We start from the raw sequence: 21,321 nt of genomic DNA, 5'->3' as shown, positions 1-21,321 counted from the left end.
AATCAGAGTTGGAGGCACACGGAAAGACAAGGATTCAGTAGAGACGAAATGGATGTGGTCCACAGGGCAGGCGCAGGGATGCTTCAATAGACACCAGGTCTTTGCTTCCTCTGAGACAGACGAAGTGTGAGAGACAAAAGGGAGGGAACTTGCAGAGGCAGATAAAGTCAAGGGCTCTGAGGGTGCACAATTGATAACTATATCTGCCACAGGCCAACCCAAGATCACAAAACATTGCATCTTTCTGTGTCCAAATGCTCTATTTTCCTGGTGCGCAGCAGAGTAAGTATCTCCAGGGATTTTTCCCTCTGTGCACCAGTTTTCTTTTCTTTTTCCCAATTGGAATATTATACCTTATTTGTACAATTGTGTCTCTCCAGACACAGCTACTGGTCACCCAATATCCATTTTTGTCTTCCTTATTAAATGGTCCAAGTTTTTTCCAAGAGACAATAACACACATAAGTTCTTGCTTTCCCAACCTCCTTTATATTCCTAGCCAAAGAGACGTCAGTAGCAGTAGATTTATTCATTAGTTGGCAAATGGGATGTCCCCTGGGAACTGATGTTGGGATTGGCAACTTCCAGGCATTGAAAGGTATGATTTCCATATAAAGATAGCCATATCAGGGGGTAATCCTGACTGACTGAGTTAACCTAAACTTGCACCCTTCTATGGACAGCTCTGAGCACAATCTTCCTGGTCACTTGCCTGATCCGGAGGCGACCATTTTGTGACCAGTAGGAAAAGGCCAAGAAAAACAAACATCATCTCCTCTAACCTAATTATTTATGGCCAAGACCATGGAATCACAAGGGGATTCATCTACAGGGGATGTAGATGAAACACTGCTCTCAAAGAAGAACCTTCATTCTGGAAACATCTTAAAAGATAATGAATGAATGGTTCTTCAACACCTTGCTTTTCAGTTCTATTATATCCTAACCCCTGCTCTGTTGGTAGATTCTCTGATGTCTGAAAAAATTCTGTACATAAAGAAGAATATTCATTACTATTTCATAATGCCTAATTTGTTAATTGTATTATTTCATTAAAGGCTTATTGTTCTACAGGTGGTAGCTGCACTTGTGGTAAGCATAGCATAACATATAGACTTGTGGAATCACTGTGTTGCACACTTGAAATGAGTGTAACATTATGTGTCAATTATACTTCAGTAAAAAAAAAGGTAACATTCTTCTTTTTAAATGCGTATTTATTTATTTTGAGAGACAGAGAGATAGAGAGCAAGTGGGGAAAGGGCCTAGAGAGGGAGACAGAGAATCCCAAGCAGGCTCCAGGCTGTCAGCACAGAGCCTAATGGGGGGCTCAAACTCATAAACTGTGAGACCACGACTGGAGCTGAAACCAAGTCAGACACTTAACTGACTCAGCCACCCAGGCGCCCTAAAGTTAACATTCTTTTTAAGGAGTAAGCAGCCACTATTCTAAGTTTTCACATGGTATCTTTATAACTAATGTCTGGATTTGGAATCTAACACATTAAATGTCCCCAAACTTATTAATTGGTTATGAACTTATTTAATAAAATATTCTAAATAGTTTAGTTTAAATTATGATTATATTTCATATTTTTCTGAAAAATTAAATTACAAAAAATAAAGTAATGCTTTAAATAACTTTTATTATGCTTTTACTTTAAACCATAACAAATGTGCTCAAATCATGATGAATTTTAATTTCATCATATAGTCTTATGCTGCTTCCTCCCTCAGATTTTTGTTTTTATGTTTTGTCAAAGTTTCTCAGAGCCAAAGTAATTTTACCAGTCACAGAAGAAAAAGAATCCCATCTCAGATCAGCTAAAATGGCAGGTTCTGGAATTTTGCCACTGATCTTGGTTGGCTAAGGGTCCCGACCGTGTTGACTGCTGTCATTTCAACTCAAGCCTTAGGGTATTAGGCAGAGTCCCTTTTTATAATAAAGGTTTACTTGATACATCATGTGATTTTTAAGTGTCTGCCTTTCATATAGGTTTCAAACTTTTGAAATGTATTGCTTTCCCAGAAATGATGTGTTATTTAATGTTTAGATGGATGACATTTCTTAACATTTAGGTACTAAACTTCTGTCTGTGGGTATTAATTGGAAACATGTAATCAATAAAAATTAAATATATTCTATTGTATTTACCTTTTTCATCATAGCTATGTTTTATATACTTTTATTAACCTGTAATTTTGAGTATCTTAATGACCTCATAGCCTTAATGATTGTAATTATCATTCTCTATCTGATGCTCATATTGTCTCAACTTGGCCAATAGGAAACCCTTTAAGTTGGTTCCTTTATTCTTTTAGCACTGCCTTGAATATTTTTAAGAAAGTGAAAACCATCCCTGTTGACCATAAGCTATGATAAACAATTTCTGACATAATTAAAGCCATAATGTGGTTGGAAGGAAAAGATCTCTGAGTAATTTTTGCTTCCTTACCAATGAGATCACCAACATGGCTTCATTCCTCCTACCTTCTAAACAAAGATTACTGAGAACTGCTCCTAGATTCTTGACACCATCCAATCTAGAGATGGTCCCTGCTTCCCCAATCTCTCATAAAAATCATTCAGCATAAGCACAAATCTTATAATAAACCTTTCCCAAATCCCTTCTACCCAGACACAAATGGTTCCCCTGGAGTGTGTTCTTCCTTGCTTAGCAAGCTAAATAAGTTTAAATATGTTCCTGATATGCTTTCACTAGTGGGTTGACACCTTAAAAGCATCCTTACTTTCTAGCAACAGCAAAATGTTCTAGACCCATCTGAATTTTCCTGCGAAGACATGGAAATCATCTACTTTTAAAGAAAATCTAGGGGAACCTGAGTGGCTCAGTTGGTTGAGCATTCGACTTTGGCTCAGGCCATGATCTTGCAGGCCGTGAGTTCAAGCCCTTCATCGGGCTCTGTGCTGACATTTCAGAGTCAGCTCAGAGCCTGGAACCTGCTTCGTATCCTGTGTCTCCCTCTCTCTCTCTGCCCCTCTCCCACTTGTTCTCTCTCTCTCTCTGTCAAAAATAAATAAAAACATTAAAAAAAAGAAAATGTAGTTCTTTTAGTGGGTAAAAACAAAACAGATGAAAATCTGACCCTAGACACATGAGAGTAGCAATAGCAAAATGGCTACTGTTGAAGTTATTATTGCCATGGGCTACTTTTTTAGCTAGAATATCTATTTCCTTATAAAGTTATGGGTTCACATCGATCTTTCCAAATCTGGCATGTTTTCTTACTGTATCCAACTTTCTTTTAGTTCATAGTCTTATTAATTACTAAGACTTTTTCCAATATGGATGTTTGGAGGTTTGGGTCTGGCTGATCATCCACTATCCTCTACTCAAATTCTCATCAATTGAGAAAAACAGGGACAAAATACAGTATTTACTTTTTTTTTAAAAAAAAGCTATATTATAGAACATATTCTATGGGCAAAAGGGAGCTTTCCTCTCCTCTTCCATTCCTTGAATTGAATGTAATCACATATGTTAAGTAAATGTGAGACTCCATGCTAGATGGGAGGTCCTATTCTGGTGCTCCTAGCATATAGGAAAAGAAAGTGGTGGAAGAGGGGAGAGAAGAGTAAGTGAGCAGGGAAGAAGGAAAAGAGGAGAAATAGTAGAGAAGAAGGAGAGAAAAAACAAGAGACCTTTCCTGGTATACAAACAGGAATTTACAGTATCTAGGCAATTGTGCTGCCATCGGAATTCAATCAGATGCTGTCCATTAGTGCCAAGCATATGAAAAGGTTCATCATAAATGGCAGCCGGCATGCATGCTTATCGTAGAAAGGTATTGATCGTGCCTTTAAACATAGTTATACTTTACTCTTTAGGGTCAATGTCCAGAACCGGGGGGTTCAGAGCAAAAAAATAAAATTATATAACTTACATTTTTAATATACATTATCAAACAGCCCTTTAGAAAAACTGTCAATATTTTAAAACTTTTCCAATCTGATAGATGAAAACAACTCACTATTTTTATTACCACTCTTTTATGAATTTAATCTTTAATTTTATCAAAGTTCCTTATGGAAACAGTTTAGAGAGTCAAGTAGTTCTGTGAATTTGTTTCATTTTTACAAAAAGAGCCCCTTGACTGACCTCTCCCCCCCAACCCCCACCCCACCCCCACCATTTCCTGCTCCTTATAGGCAATAACTTTCAGGGCAAAATACTCCATTGAATATTTTGATTATTTTCCTCCATTTTACTAAGTAATATAATCACATTAGGAATTTTGGAGGCTTTCTTCTCATCACTATCCATTGATTTCCTATATTGGCTCTCTTTCACACCATTGCCTCTCTATGTACACACACACACACACACACACACACACACACACACATACTTCCCCACCTGCCCACTAGAGATCTTCATAGTTTTCATTCTATCAACATTCTGTGTTGACATCATTATAACTTTGCAAACATACTTGATGGTTATAGGCTCAGATGAAATTAGTCTGCCTCCCTCCTCTTTACATTGACCCCACACACACACACCCTGGGGCCATCTCTACCTCCCCTCACTGTGTACCCTCCACTCCATTCAGTCATCCTTTCCTCAAAAACATTCAGTTGTGTTCAGTAATCTCTAGGATAAATAGTGGAGCCTTCACAATCCCATCCCATCCCACATACCACACTCCTCCCAAACACTAAAGGAAAAGCTTACTGTATCCACATGTCTCCTTATGATCTAGTCCCCAGAAACTCTTAAGAGAGTGTGTAAATAAGTTTTTTGTCTGAAATTCTCTCTACCATCAACTCCTTCCACAACTGTTTACATCTTAATCTGTCTTCCAAAGCTCAAACACACCTCTTTCAACATGTTTTTCCAAATGCATATTTATCCTTTCCTGAGAGGCTATCTCCTTTAGTAGCTATGCTACTTGTACTGACACTTAGTCATGACCGTCTTTGTCGTTTCTGTAAATTCTCAAGGTTACAGAGTGTATTATTCATCTTTTTCTAGTAACTGGAAGTAATACTTGGATATGTCCAGTGCATGGGCTTCATTGTGGGAGGGTCAAGCCAGGCCATATAAGTTATATTTACTAAATTTTTTAAGTGTTAATAAAACTCCCATGGGGGGAAAAACACTTTATTCCTGTCCATGATTAGGGTTCAAAGGTGTACATATATTTATGATTGTCTATAGTGTGAACTGTGTGGCACTTGGAGACAGAGCCCATTGTGGGTTGAACTGTATCCCTCCCCACAAAAAACTTACATGTTGAAGTTCTAAACCCCAGAACCTTATTTGTAAATTACAGAGATAATCAAGTTAAAGTTAGGTCATTAGGATGGGCCCTAACTCAGTATGACTGCTGTCACCACCTCACGCTGGTCAGAGTGGCTAAAATGAACAAATCAGGAGACTATAGATGCTGGTGAGGATGTGGAGAAATGGGAACCCTCTTGTACTATTGGTGGGAATGCAAACTGGTGTGGCCACTCTGGAAAACAGAGTGCCTTCCTCAAAAGTTTCCTCAAACAAAGAGCTTCCTCAAAAAAATAAAAATAAAAATAGAACTACTCTATGACCCAGCAATAGCACTTCTAAAAATTTACCCAATTACAGGAGTAATTGATACAGGAGTGCTGATGCATAGGGGCTCATGTATCCCAATGTTTATAGCAGTACTTTCAACAATAGCCAAATTATGGAAAGAGCCTGAATGTTCATCAACTGACAAATGGGGGAGTGGAGACAATAATGTGTTAGTTTCAGTTAAATGTGAAAGAAGATGTGGTTTATACATACAATGGAATACTACTTGGCAATGAGAAAGAATCAAATCTGGCCATTTACAGCAACGTGGATGGAACTAGAAGGTATTATGCTAAGCAAAATAAGTCAGAGAGAGACAGATATCATATATTTTTACTCATATGTGGATCTTGAGAAACTTAACAGAAGACCATAGGATAGAGGAATGGGGGGAAAAAAGTTACAGAGAGGGAGGGAGGCAAACCATAAGAGACTCTTAGATACTGAGAACAAACTGAGGGTTGATTGGGGGTGAGAGAAAGGGGAAAGTGGGTGATGGGAATTGAAGAGGGCACTTGTTGGGAGGAGCACTGGGTGTTGTATGGAAACCAATTTGTCAATAAATTATATTTAAAAAAGAAAAAAAGAAAGAACCCCCCCCCAAAATATGACTGCTATCCTTATGAAAAGGGAAATTTGGACACAGACACACACACAGGGAAGAGAGTGTGAAGAGACACAGAGAGAAGACAGCCATCTGCAAGCCAAGGAGAGAGGCCAGAGCAGAATCATCCCTCACAGCCCTCAGAGGGAACCAACTCTGCCAACATATAGATTTCCAGACTTGTAACCTCTAGAACTGCATGAAAATAAATTTGTTTTGTAAGCCACCCAGATTGTGGTTGTTAGAGCAGCCCAAGCAAACTAACATAGACCCAATACCTAAATACTTTACCTATTTGGAGAATCAAACCCTCTTCACTCTGTTACAGCTATTTTTTTTTCAAATCTCCTTCACTTTGTTAATAGACCAAGCAAGAAAATGATGCAGAAACTAACAACCACCAGGGTAATTGCTGACTGGCATGCTCCAGTGACTTCAACAGTGGCCAATAGGGTAGGTCATGCCTCCTGGACAGGGAGGTGCCAACACTATCTGACAATGAGTCTATATTATTTCCCTGGAGCAGCAGCATCTTGCTGAGAGATTATGGATCCAATATGAAGAACTTGGCCCCTCATGGCAGCACTAGAAGTGACATTATTATTATATGAAAGCAGAAAGTATCAGGGAAAATTATTAGAGAAGTGGGGATAGAAACAAGGGCATGTCCAGAGATTATGTAGAACCTCATCAAAGGCTTCCACTGCACAGCAGACTTTAATAGCAGTTTCAGTAGAATTATATAAAAGATTGTGCTTATTGCAGAAGTGAAAATCCATACTGATTCTGCAGTTGTGCATAATCGACAATGCTAAAAGATTTATGGAAAGAAGAGGTACCTCCCTAGGTTGGGCAATAGGGGGACAGTTTGGTCCCTTGAGCAAAATATAAGAAGACAAAGGGAAATGCTACAACCTCATCTCAGATGTCTCTGAGAGTCTTGAACCAGACCCATCTAATAAGAGACGAGATCATAATTTTCAAGTGGGGTGACTTGGAGAACCTCATGAGATTTAATCACCTGGGTGGTTAACCTGAAGATAATCATGAGATTCTGGGTCTTTTATCAAAAACAAAGAGGCCGGAGTTAGTACTGGATGAGTGACAGTACTATGACCAAGAGAAAAAAAACCCCACAATTTAAAATGGATTGTGTTTTGGTCAAAGAGAAAGATGATGCTACTGTTTGTTCTGGATTGTCAGTTTCAGTTAAATGTGAAAGAACCTTTGTCACTGAAACACATTATTGTCTCCACTCCCTGCCATACCTGGCCACATAAAGCAAAGGTGTGCATCATGAGGCTGCAGGGCTCGTGGGTCCTAAGGATAGTCTCCAATCAGGAGAAAAAGTGTTTCTATTCTGCTGAGATAGAAGTCATTTCTACCCTGCTGAGATAGATGTCATTTCCTAAAATCATAGACAGCTCAGGGCAGGCTTGGCTTTACTATAATTAGTCATCAGAGGGTTTTGCCACCCTGTGTGCTAGAGAAGCAAGATGAAAGCATCTTATTTGCAGGCTTCTAGGCAGAGAAAGGCTAACACTAGGTCACTAATGTGTTGAACGAGAACAGGGTTTCCAGGAAACCTAATGCAATCTAAATCACTTTTAAGATTTTGGATTTTAGTCTTGGGAAATTCTGGTCTAGGTGAAATGGAAACCTTAATAGGAAGAAAGTCAACAGAAATTACCTGTTGAGATCCATTATTATAAAAAAGAAATTTGTAACAAAATGCATCACAAAAATATTTGAGTTGTGGGTTGTGTTATGACAGAAACATAGCACAGGCAAGCCTGAGTACCTACTATTTGAAGATCCTATAGGAAAGTGTGTCTTTGACATATTATGGTTGTGTTTTGTTTTTTTAAAGTAGGTTCCATGCCCATGATGGAGCCCAACATGGGGCTTGAACTCACAACCCTGAGATCAAGACCTGAGCTGAGATGAAGAGTCAGATGCTTAATTAGCCACCCAGGTGACCCAAGACTTTGGGTTTTTAACTGGCAGAATAGGGTAAGAAAAATATTGACTCCAGCTTCAAGCAGTTTCAGATCATTTGGGAGGGGATTGATAAGACTTCCACTGATTTTCACTAGAAGGCAGAATGAGTGAATCTGACATCATTTATGCTTTGAGGCAAAAAAAAAAAATGTGTGGGAAGATGTAGATACAAATATTCCTTGATGAGCAGAGGTGCTCAGAGCTTAAGTAAGCTCATACAAAGAATTCCTGCTCAGATATGACGGGTATCTCACTTTGCAGAAGATCTAAAAGACTGGTGGGAGAAAACAAGCTTAAAAGGAAAATATTTTGGTCAGAGAGGTGTTTTCAGAATGGGATGATATGATGGGAAATTTCCACTGCATTATTACATACATCAGAAGTTCACAGAATATGGGAGAAATCTTGAGCCCTTAAATTGAAGGATACCTAAGTCTGGTCCCTAAGTCAATAAGGCACTTAAATTCAATGTCATTGGGGGAAGAGAAACAGAGATGATGTTACTATTTCCTGGGCTGGTCTATTGTGAAAGAAAAAAGGAAATGAGTGAAAGTTTTGGGGACAAAAATCAGTATAGGCAGATGACTCTAATTAACTGCTGGGTTTTTTTTTTCAATTAATTTTTCCCATTTGCCAGATATTATCTGAGGCCTCTTTGCCACTACTCCATTGCCATTTTTATCCTTCCTCTAAAGTTTTCCTACCCCTTTACTAGGGGGCTTTAAAGCTTTTGATTGGTAACAGCATCCGTTTAACAAGGGGGATTTCTGTTTTTATAATTCGGCAAGCCAACTTATACTCAACTATGGAGCAAGTTCATTTACTGATTTTTGATTGTCAATGGACACAGATGAATTTATGCTGTTCTTGGACCTTGTGAGCTAAGCTAGTTACAGAGGTAGCTGTGGGAGCAGTACTGGAACAGCATGAAAGTCTATCAAAGAGCTGATCCATGTTTCATAGTCAGCCGTTATCTACCTTCACTTTGCTCATGGTGGGTGGTAAGTTTTGTCAGAAAGTGGGGCAGGACAAAATCCTGGGTGATCCAATCAGCCTTCATAAGGCTCAATAATTTCTGATGCAGCATTACACACAAAAGTTGATAGTATCAGAGCATGTTTAAGATACTAATTATTCTTGGGGCACCTGGGTAGCTCAGTCGGTTAAGCAACTGACTTTGGCTCAGGTCATGATCTCATCGCTTGTGAGTTCAAGCCCCTCATCAGGCTCTCCGCTGACAGTACATAGCCTGCTTGGGATTCAATCTCTCTCCCTCTCTCTCTGCCTTTCCCCCACTCACACTTTCTCTCTCTTTCAAAATAAATAAATAAACTTTAAGAAAAGACTAATTATTCTCGAAATTTCTGAGTTTCTTTCTGGATGTGGATGAATACCAAATTTCTGAGTAAATCTCCTGGGGTCCAGGAGTTCTGCACAGATCTTGTTGTGACTAGATAGGAGTAATGTCTCTTAAAGAAGTCAATCTATCCGAAGTGGAGGGAAAGAATTTGGCCTAAGTTGTAGGTGCTGTTGGAGACATGGAACTTTTGAAGGAGTGGCTGTCTGGTCCAAAAAAGGGAGAAATTAAGACATCTTTTGTTGGGTAGGGGAGGAGGGTGGGGGTGAAGGAAAGCTAGTGCTAAAAGCAGATGATAATAACTAGAAGTGCATACCATTGGATCACCTTAATATACTGATACTGTGTTTAGGTACTCTTACCTGAAGTATGATTCTTCTAACACAAAGAATCTGGCCACAGGTTGTTGCAAAGTGGGATCACAGACAAAAATTAGACAGACATAGGAAGCTTCTCATCGAAACCTCAGTAGAAACTTCAGAATGTCTCTTACTTTGTTATCTGAGGCCATTTAATGATGAATGGTCTGTCTTTCTGCTCCTGGATGGTGCAGCCATACAGGTCGCAACCACAACTACAAAAGAAAATGGAGCTTGGCATTGCATTTGATTTTGTTTTGCCAGAGAGAGGGTATAGTGTTACGTGTAAGCATCTGCAGTGAGAGATTCCTGCTGATATGAAAACCCCATTTGACTCAGAGAATACCACATAACACACAAAGCATTGTGGCTATAGAGTACAGATAACAAAGGCAGAAAATTCCATTCCAATACACTTGAGGAGTCCAAATGCAAATGTGGATCAATCTGGAGGGGCTTTCTGGAAGAAGAGCTCCAGCTGATAGTCACTAAATGCATGAGATACCCTCGAGGGAGGGATTTAGTTTAGGATTATGAGGTCTTTTATAATTCAAGTGAGAAGAAAGTGAAATTGGGCCATTAATATAATTTAATTATATACTCGAAAGTTAGTAACGTCTGAGGAAGCTTTGGTTTCGTATATTGAGGTGGTAGCAGAATTAGAACTCCAAGGGAGGGCTCCTGACTCCAAGTGTGATATTCTTATTCCTGAGACATGATTTCACTCCAGCTACAGAAGTGTCAGGCCTTCACCCTCAGACAAGAATCAGTGATTGACTCTCTGAGTTCTAAAGAACTGATTGTACACTCTAACCAAGCAAGATAGCCCAGATTATGGCAACTTGAAGGCCATACAAATAGTTTATTCTAGCTTATTAGAAAATTCCCCCAGAATAAATTCTTTATTCATCATCAGAAATTCATCCTGAGAGGGGGAAAACATATGGACATAAAGAATGTGGAAGTCTCATATGTGGAATTTAAGAAACAAAAAAGATGAACGTAGGGGAAGAGAAGCAAAACTAAGATAAAAACAGAGAGGGAGACAAACCATAACAGACTCTTAAATATAGAGAACAAACTGAGGGTTGCTGGTGGGGTGTTGGGTAGGGGGATGGACTAAATGGGTGATGGGCATTAAGGAGGTCACTTGTTGGGATGAGCATGGAGTGTTATATGTAAGTGATGAATCACTAAATTCTATTCCTGAAATTATTAGTACACTATATGTTAACTAACTTGGATTAAAAAAAAAAAGAAGAATATGGAAGCACATCTATCTTGATATACATTCAAGTAGGAATTGTAAGTGTGTGTGTGTCTACATCTATATCTGTAGATACAAATACACGTGAAGGTTCATTTGGTAATGTTATCACAGGAGAGATTTTTAAATTAATGTTTTACTTTAATGAAGTCATCTGGCATTCAATTAAATTTTTTAAAAAATGAATTTTTAAATGTTGGAGTTTTTATTAATCTGAATTTTCACTTGGGTTTTATTATAATGAACTTGGAGCTGTCTTAGTTTTTCTGTGGAGTCTACAAAATGGCATAATGAATCAGACGACCATAAGTCTATGACTATAATGACATCTGACAACACTGATGTTGTGCCACACAACAGTGCATGCTATATGCCTCGCCTAAGCATAATCCTAATGATTCGATACAAAGCTGAATGTTCATGTTGTTTGGAAATCTTAGTCTGTGTAGTTTTCTATTCCATCAAGTGTGCTGTTCTATTGTTTTATTACAAATGACTTTTAAAACCCAACTCAAAGGCCTTCCATTTGGTTTGAGTGTCATAATTTGATTTTGAGCTTGAGAATTGTGAATATTTTAATATTGGCTTCTTGAATGATTTTATTGGCATCTTACAATTCTGTTAAAAGAAACTAACAGGAACTTTGATTTTTTTAAATTACACTGTCCAGGTGAATTTTCAAATTTAGTAGTTACAAAAAAGAAGAGGGAAGACATACATGATTGAAATAATTGTGAATTGCTAAGTAGAATTTTGTAAAACAGAGATAAATCCTCACGTGTTATGTGCTTTAAATCAATTCATTGTATGTTATTTTCTTCAAAAAGACATTTTAAATCATAGGTCAATTGGCCAGAAAAATATAAGTAAACATAAGAAATAATATCCCAATATTTAAAATATATCAAATTATTAAACTTTGTAAGCATTTCAAATTATATAATAGAGATCTGCTTCATATCTTTATATCTGAAACCAAAACAATCATGTAATCTCCATGAAGTCTTGTCTATTTATTCCTATCACTCGTGTGTATTCAGTGTTTAACCCAGAGTCTGAAACACAGTATGTGTTTAATCATTGTCTGTCAACTTTATGGATTAACCATTTTTGAATGATGGATTTATTAGAAAGCCATAAGTAAGTTTAAGCTTTGAAAAATAAAGACAAAAATGGCTTTTATATGTATTTAATTTTGAGCTGAGTTGAAATGCAAATAAAGACCAAATTTTGAATTAACCTGAGATGTTACCTATTAACTGCAGTGACATCAAGGCTTTTGCTGTATTATCTACAAATCGAGGTTGTAGTGTCCAAAAGCATAACCTAATACTCTTTATAACTTTTAAGGAATAAAATTTTTATTTGACCATTCTTTCAAATACTAATCTTTCTTGACGTCTTCGCTCTACTACAAATTATATCCAGTCAAAAATAACTTTGCTTTGTTCCCAAAAGAACAGCTTTATATAGTAAAACAAATTAAAAATCATATCATCAATATTGATCAAATCTTTGTATTATTTTTTATTAGAATTAGTGATGAAAATGCACTTCTATTAAATATCTTCTAGTAAATCATATTGATTTATTAGTATTCCACGCACGGCACATGAAATTGTTAATGAGGACTATTTTTTCATTTTGGCAGGCAGCATGAAATAATTTGCCATCTTTGATTAGGAAATTAGTACAAGAAAAATCCTGTGTGTGATGGATGTGGGAAGAGTTGCCAACCAACCCATGCCACCACTCATTTCACCTGGTTTACACAGCTTTTTATACATCAGAAAATTCACACCAAGAGAAAGCTTTTAAATCTAGACAAAGAGGGAAACCTTCCAGCCAAAAAAAAGATAGTTTCTTCTATATCCCATAGCCTATGCAAAATATCGCATCTAAATATTTCAAACATCACATCTAAAATCACACTACAGGATTTACCCCCAAATTTGCTCCTGCCCTGTTAGTAAATGACACCAACATTGCCAAGTTGCTCAGGCTCCCAAACTAAGGGTAATCCTTGACTCCTCTCTTTCCCTTAACCCCACACCTAACCTAACCACAAATCCCATGTGTTCTGCCCTCTAAGTAGATCCAGAATCAACCATTTCCTTTTTCTTCTCTAACTAGTCTAGGCTTCTCTCATTTCTTGCCTGCCATCACTCAACTGCCCTATGGCACAGCCTCTTGACTCCAGTCTACGCTGATATCTAAGATTCAACATCTCAACCAATTTGAAACTTATTCCTCCACCAGCTTTGGCTTGACTCCATGTCTGTAAGAAAGGAGACATCACCGTTGGCGCCTTGATTAATTCCCACCTTGTTTTTCTATTTCCCCTCCCACACTCTCTGTGTTGGTCCTGTCACCCCCAGAGATACTAGCAGTATCAGGAAGAACATGCAAAGAAGCCTTCAAGTGGCTCTTCAAAGGCCAAAAGATTTATCAAAGCAATAATCCATTTCTAGATATAAACACAGAAACAACTGACTTATTTTTCATTCTGTCCCACTGGTCCCTGACTCTTATAAAAATATTGGCCATGGAGATAGATAAAAGAGACAAAAGTTCCTGTTTTTAAAAGACTCCTGTACATTTATGGATGGGTAAAAAGCTAAACCTATAAACACAGGAAACTGGCATGATATGGAGTGAGAGGGAATTCGGGACACTGGGAGTTTTCCTGAGATACAGAGGGAAGGGATTCAGAGCCCTGGTGAAAAGAAACTATAAATGAAGAAGAGAGAAATTACTTTCCCTGACATCAAAGGAAGTGTGAAAAAAGAGAGTTGGACAGAGTGTTCTGTGGAGGGTCTTGTGCAGAGCAGGGGATTTCTAAAGAATATTAATGTCGCCCACCTGTGCCTCAGTTTCCCCCTCTCTCTCATGGAACCTACATGGTAACTACTTCATACAGTAGTTGTGATGATTAAAGGAGTCAATGTGTAAAGAGGCTAAGAACTGTAACTGTGCAAAGTAACCTCTCAGTACATATTTATTACCCAGTTTTGTAGTTTTCCACAACTGCAAAATAATTCTTTCTGTCCTAACAATTAATAGTTAGATGAAGCCTTACCATACACAAATTATGCTAATGAAAATTATCCACCCCCCCCCCCGTTTTTCTCCACAATTCATGTAGACACCAAGCAACACCGTTTTCATATTGTGCAGATGAGGAACATGAGCTGTCAATTTGTCCAGTTCCATAGGACTAGTAAATAGTAGAGTCATGGCCCAAACCTAAGTGTTCTGAATCCAAACTCCATTGTCTTGACACTAAACTCCCATTCTAAACACAGGAGAACTTCTGAACAGATCCTTACACTGCCCCCAAATTTTGACTAAGCTAAGACCAAAGATTTTAAAACAACAACTCAGCTTCAATAAATTTGACATTGGATGAATGTCAAATGGCATAACAGACCTAGAGAAGGAAAGTCAACGCTAAGTTCCTATAGGGTGGAGGGATGAGGAAACTAATGAGACACAGCCAATTTGGCTCCAAGGTGCCCTGGAGAAGTTTAGGAATTAGAGGAACCAATCCAGAAGGCATAATGAAGTCAGGAGCTAAAAACAAGTAGATTGAAAGTTTTTGTTAGACTGAACCATATGCAACTGCCTATTGCTATGGGTTGAACTACATTCCCAGAAAATCTGTATGTTGAAGCCCTAACCCAAGTATGTCAGGATGTGACGTTATTTGGTAATAGGCTTACTGCAGGTATAATTAATTAAAATGAGGTCATTAGGGAGAGTCTTAATCCAGTATGATTGGTGTCCTTATAAAAAGGGGAAATTCAGACACAGAGACACAGATTCAGGAGAACACCATATGAAGATAAAGCAGAGTTTGGGGTGGTGCAGCTAAAAGCCAAGGAAGGCCAACAATCACCCACAAACTGCTGGAAGCTGGGGGAGAGGCCTGCACAGATTGTCCCTCAAGGCCCCCAAACAGCCCTGCTGACACCTTGATCTTATAGACTTCTAGCCTCCAGAACTGTGAAACAATAGCTTTCTATTAAGCCACTCAAATTTGCAGTACTTTGAGACAGCAACCCCAAACAAATACACCTATAGTTGAGACATTTTGACCAACCAAAAAAGGCAGGAATTTCATTTGATTCAACCTAAATACAAGAGGTAGACTGTTGAGTTCTCCCTCTCCGCGAGCCCAGCAGAGCCAGATTTTAGTCTCTTGAGAAAAAGATGAGGTTCTTCCCATCTCTTGTATGTCATGCGGATCAAAGATTAATAGGTGCTATTTTAGCAAACAAGGGGCCGTTCAGTGAGCAGGTATCAATATGTTGATAATGGCTGAGAGGCAGGCAGAGGCTGGAGGAGACAGAGGCAAAGTGAGGCTTATAAGATGACACAGCTTAGGGCCAGTAACACTAACCCAGGCCATTGAGTAAAGACAACCGTAGGGCAAGATGATGTCTGTCTCAGGGTCGTAATTTTGAACACCACTGTCTTAGTCTCAAATGCCTGGACTGTGCTGTAGTGACTTAAGTGGTAAACTTAACAGTCAGCTTCTAGGGGCGCCTGAGTGGCTCAGTCAGTTGAGTGTCCAGCTCTTGATCTCGGCTCAGGTCATGATCTCACAGTTCATGGGATCAAACCCTGCATTAGGCCCCGTGCTGACAGTGCAGAGCCTGCTTGGGATTCTCCCTCTTCTCCGCCCTTTCCCCTCCCCCTCTCACACTCTCTCAAAAATAAAATAAACTTAAAAAAGAAACAAAGAATCAGATTCTATGAAATAACAAGCCACAGTCTATGAGAAAATATTTTCAAATCACATAACTAATAAAGGACTTATATCCAAGAACATATAAAGAACCCTCAAAACACAATAATAAGAAAACAAAGAGCTCAGTTTTTTAAGACCGGCAAAAGATTTGAATAGCCATCTCACCAAAGATATATGAATTGCAAATAAACACAGGAACAGATATTTGGCATCATTAGTCATTAGGAAATGCAAGTCAAAACCAAAATAAGATAGGACTACTTACCTATCACGATGGCTAAAATTTAAAAGACTGATCATACCAATTTTAGGGAGAATGTGGAGCAATGATAACTTTCATACACCACTGACGGGAATGTAAAATGGTACAACCACTTCACAAAACATTTTGGCAGTTTCTAAAATAGGTACATGTGGGGCCCCTGGGTGGCACAGTCAGTTAAGCATCCAACTTTGACTCAGGTCATGATCTCACAGTTTGTGAATTCGAGTCCCACATCGGGCTCTCTGCTGTCAGCACAGAGCCTGCTTCAGATCATCTGTCCCCCCTCTCTCTGCCCCTCTCTGGCTTGCACACAGTCACACTTTCTCTCTCAAAAATAAATAAACATCAAATAATAATAATACTAATACTACTACTACTAATAATAAAATAGTTACATGTGCACGTACCAAACATTCTGGCCATTCCACTCCTAGGTATTTACTCCAGATGAATGAAAGCATATGTCCACACAAAGACTTGTTCATGAACGTTCATTGCAGCTGTATGTATGGTAGCTAAAACCTGGAAGTAACCCAAATGTTTATCAGCAGCTGAGTAGAGACAATTAGCTATGTATCTATTCAATGGAATACTACTTAGCAATAAAAATGAATTATTAATGTGTGCAATAAGATTAATGAATCTCAAAATAATTACGCTGAGTGAAAGAATTCAGACAAGAAAAGGAACATAATGTTTGAATCAACTTGTGTGAGACTCTAGAAAAAGCAAACCAATCTATAGTAACAGAAAGTAGATCAGAAGCCGCCTAGGGACAGGGAGAGATGGGGGAGAGATTACAAAGGAACAGGAAGAGACTTGGGGAGGGGCTGGGTAATGAATATTTTCATTATCTCAATTGTGGTAATGGTTTCAGGAATATATGTTATGTCAAAACTTACCAAATATTGCATTTTAAATATGTGCAGTTTATTATGTATATAATGCCACAATAAAGCTGTTTAAAAAAAAACTAAAAAATCAGATACTATTTAATCAAGATATTTATATTTTCCCTTTTCTTCTTTTAAAAATATTTTAATGTGGGGGAGCCTGGGTGGCTCATTCGTTTAAGCCTCCAACTCTTGAATTTGGCTTAAGTCATGATCTCAAGGTTTGAGAGTTTGAGCCCTGACCCACCTCACCCCCCTACCCCTTCCACCCCCACCCCAGGCCCACATAGACAGCATGGAGCCTGCTTGGGATTCTCTCTCCCTGTCTCTGCTCCTCCCTCACTCATGCTCCCTCTCTCTCAAAATAAATAAAATAAACATTAAAACAATAAAAACAAAAATATTTTAGTGTGGTTTAAAACCAAAGACTCACATAGAAAAATTTATTAAACCACAGCAAAGCTGTAATGAGAAGGACTCAAAGTTGTTATCATCAGAGGTTATACTTATTGCAAGTAAGGATTGTATTCGGTTTTGAGATTCTTGAAGGCTGAGGAGGAGAGGAGGGCAAGAATCGTAATGGTTTGCAAAGTTCTTATTATCTCAGGAATGGAGGCATACCAGTACTCAAAACAAATTCATTCTTGAATTCCAAAAGGAATTTATCACCTGGGGCCTTATGAGGACCATTGAAGGATTTAATGAGCTATCTCTTTAACAGCAATTCCATAACAATGGCCCAAACCTTCTTATGTGGCTATTTCCTCAATTCAGACAAAGGGCATACTATTAAAATCTAACCATTCCTCAGGGGAGCTAAGCCCATCTGGTCAGGAAGGTAGCATTCTGATTTTCTGTATAGAACAGTATAGTTATATCTGCATCCTTACTTACACAGATAAACTATACTGAGTCCCCAGGCCTCACCTGCTGGTGGATACACACCTGGAGCTCAAGCAAAGTTTACCTTGTTACCTGCCAATGTACGGGACCTCGGCGCTCTGACAAATCTGCCATTCTCCCAGGATTTCTGCCAGATGCAGCATCTGCTCCACAGACCCCACGGTGCAGACCTCTCCTGACACCACACTGCCCATTGCAAATGACACAGGGCTCTGCAGAAGGCCACTGTGACTCACCAGGCCCCTTACGCCACTGACCTCCAGCCTCGAGGAGATCTGAGATTTTGCAGCCAACACAGGAGGCAGGGGACAGAGTGAAGTGAATATACCATGAGGCAGAATTGAACCTGCATAAGACTGGCTCCATCCTCCCTCCGGATGGGTTTTCTCCTCAGAGGCCACTCAGTCCACCTTTAAATACACTTTGGTTGGGTCATAGGATTTTCTCCATGAATGGCTGGCCACCTCCAAATCCATGTAGTCACTCTGTGGTTCTCAAACTTTCCTGCATGTTAGAATCACCTGGGCATCTTCAAAAAATCAGTGTCCAGGACACTCCCAGACCAGAACAGCTTGGATGGATCCTGGGCATCGGTATTTATAACAGACTCCAGGTGACTCCAGTGTACAGCCAAGTTTGAGGACCTATGGTCTAGACAGAAACTGAAGCCCATGCTACAAAAGAATCAACCGTTCTCTTTTGTCTCGCAAGACAAATGGAATTGAGAGTTAACTTACCTTGGATGGCTGTCTTCTCATCTCTGGTTTTGTGGCTTTTACCATAAATTCAAAGGAAGCTGAGAAACGTTTAGTAGAAAGAGAAATGCAAATTAAAAAGTTAAAACCAGGGGCTGTGAAAAGTCCCAGTACAATCAGGAAAACAAATTTTATGCTCAAGTAAAACACATACCAGGAATCACATACTCCCACCTTTGCTTTCCGCTGTTTGTTTGTTTTGTGCTGAAATGATAAGTTTCGTAAAGAAAGCACATTTCAGACTCAGCCTTCCCAGGAAACCTTCTACATTTTCTATTTAAATGATGGCACTTAGGATGATGTATGAATTTCAAAGAGGCAACGTCCAAGCTCATCTCAGGTTTACTTGGGCATTATTATTCATGAAGCCCTTTCTGAGCTCTATGTGAGGATATCTGAAAGCTGTTTCCAAAGACCAGGGACCCCTACTGTAATAAACAAGTCATTTACATGGGGGAAATGAAAAACCTGCCATGTCTGCCAAATGAAGGCAGACATGCCTGAGCAGAGAAGGATTGATGAAGCGAGATTACAGAAAGCTGAAAGCTGGGTTAAAATACATCAAAACTGCCAAGTGATCGAGTATATACTAACAACCAACAGAAATGGATGTTGGTGCCTAGTTCATGTTGAATGGATTTTTTTTGAGAGAAGTACATGTGAAAGTTCTGACATCTAAGGTTTGGCCATATTATGGCCCGGGATATCAGACACCGCCCACATCCCGATGAAGGCTAAGTGCATTTCTTATTGCCTCCCTCTCCAGGATTCAGAGCAGCACAAGTGTTAATGCTGCTTAAATATATACAGATTTCCTGTCCTCTGCAGTCATTGGTGGCCCAGTTTTCTCTCTCAGCATCTGGGAGAACAGCAATGGCCTGATAGATGCACAGACAGTGGCCATCAACAGGCAGTGGCAAAGGCCACTCCGGAGGGGGTGTGACTTGTTTCACCCACCTGTTCTGTGTCCCTCTCATAGGGGACTATCCCAGATTATGAAATCTTTGGCTCCAAGTTCATTTTTTATATTTAACAATCATTTACAGAGCACTCATCGTGTGCCAGACACTATGCCAAGCACTTCTCAAAATGAGCCCTTCATTTCTAGCAACAACCCTTCCCGTAAGATAGGTACTGCCATGATCTCAGTGTTACAGAGGAGAGATCAGAACCACTGAGAGGCTGAGTGCTCCAGGTCACACAAGGAGTAAATGGTGGAGGCAGGATGTGAACACAAAGCCAACTTCCGGTCTGGTCAGGTCTAATACCTGTTGTACTCTGCCTTTCTGGCTACTAAGTGACCTAATCATGTCTTGCTCTAATACTGTTGTATGACGGCTTAAAAACAGGTATGTGCTGTTTTTAAAGTCTTGTAAGTCTTTAAAATAATCATGAGGGGAAAAAATGGGGGAGGGAGGTATTTATTCCTTTTAGACCCTTAGCTGAAGGTTTAAAGCAGTGGTTCTCAAACTTTGGCATGTATCAGACAGAATCCCCTGGAGAGCTTGTTAAAACACAGAGTGTTGCACCCCTAGAGCTTCTAAGTCAGCCGGTCTGAGTGGGGGCCAAGAATGTCTATCTCTAACAAGTTTCTGGATGATGCTGATACTGATGCTCTGGGGACCACACTTTGACAACCAGCAGTCTAAAGCACTACTTTTTAAAATTAATTTTTGAGAGAGAGAGAGCACAAGGAGGAGAGGGGCAGAGAAAGAGGGAGACACAGAATCCAAAGCAGGCTCCAGGCTCTGAACTGTCAGCAGAAAGCCAGAGGCGGGGCTCGAACTCCTGAACCCTAAGATCATGACCTGAGCCGAAGTTGGACACTCAACCAACTAAAACACCCAGGCGCCCCTCTAAAGCACTATTTTTAACTGCTGAGAGACAATAGCCTAATCAACTTTTGGCTATTAAAGGACTTCATCCTAAGTCATTTTTATATCATTAACAAGATAGGCAATCTCTCCTGAAAAGTAAAAGGAAAACCAAAGTGTACTCAGAAGAGTATGTACAGATTAAGAGTGAATATATGTGGTTTTCTTAGCTTTTCTGTTTCTGAGAAGGAAAAAAAAAAAGATTAAAATTAGTGAGTAAACCAGAGGAAGTTTCAAGATCCCCCCAAGATGTCAAAATCTCTCCAGGAGCCTGGGTTACTGGAGATAGGCAGAGACTGACTATGGCACCTGGCAGCCATGTACCATTGGCTCCAATGAAAGGGGGTGGACCTGTCCCTTGGCATTTAAACCTTTTTCCACATGTCCCCATATGTCACCTTATTCAAGTAACTAGTATGTTATTAGTACTAATTGTCATACCTTTATTTTAATAAAAAGGTTTAAATAAAAAGTAAAATATAAATGATCAGAAGGTATGGTACACTTAGTCTCTCACCAATCAAACAATATTTTCTGGGGTTTTGTTATATACTCAACAATGTGTGGTGGTGATACTGAAATATCACCAACCATCTATAAAACACAGCCTCTGTCCATATAAAGTCACAATGTGGCTGGGAAGGCAAGTCATTCTCACTGAAACAGAAAAAAAAGCATGCAAACATCAGAAGTGATGGTGACATGATTTACAAT

General features: G+C 39.2%; 1 long non-coding RNA gene across 1 annotated transcript in view; it reads right to left on the bottom strand.

Annotated features, from left to right (window-relative positions):
• Positions 1 to 20,520, bottom strand: part of LOC132693760 (uncharacterized) — a 45,547-nt gene extending 25,027 nt beyond the window's left edge. The window contains exons 1-2 of the long non-coding RNA XR_009616936.3: positions 18,716 to 20,520; positions 16,590 to 16,704 (exon numbers count right to left, since the gene is read on the bottom strand). This is a non-coding gene — a long non-coding RNA (uncharacterized LOC132693760). The remainder of the gene's footprint in view (positions 1 to 16,589; positions 16,705 to 18,715) is intronic.
• Between the last annotated feature and the right edge of the window lie 801 nt (positions 20,521 to 21,321).

The sequence above is a fragment of the Panthera onca genome, chromosome A3 (genome assembly GCF_046562875.1).
Source record: "Panthera onca isolate mPanOnc1 chromosome A3, mPanOnc1 haplotype 2, whole genome shotgun sequence".
In the NCBI taxonomy this organism is placed as follows: Eukaryota; Metazoa; Chordata; class Mammalia; order Carnivora; family Felidae; genus Panthera; species Panthera onca.
The sequence above is the reverse complement of the archived record's forward strand: the minus strand, read 5'-3'. Positions and strand labels throughout refer to the sequence as shown.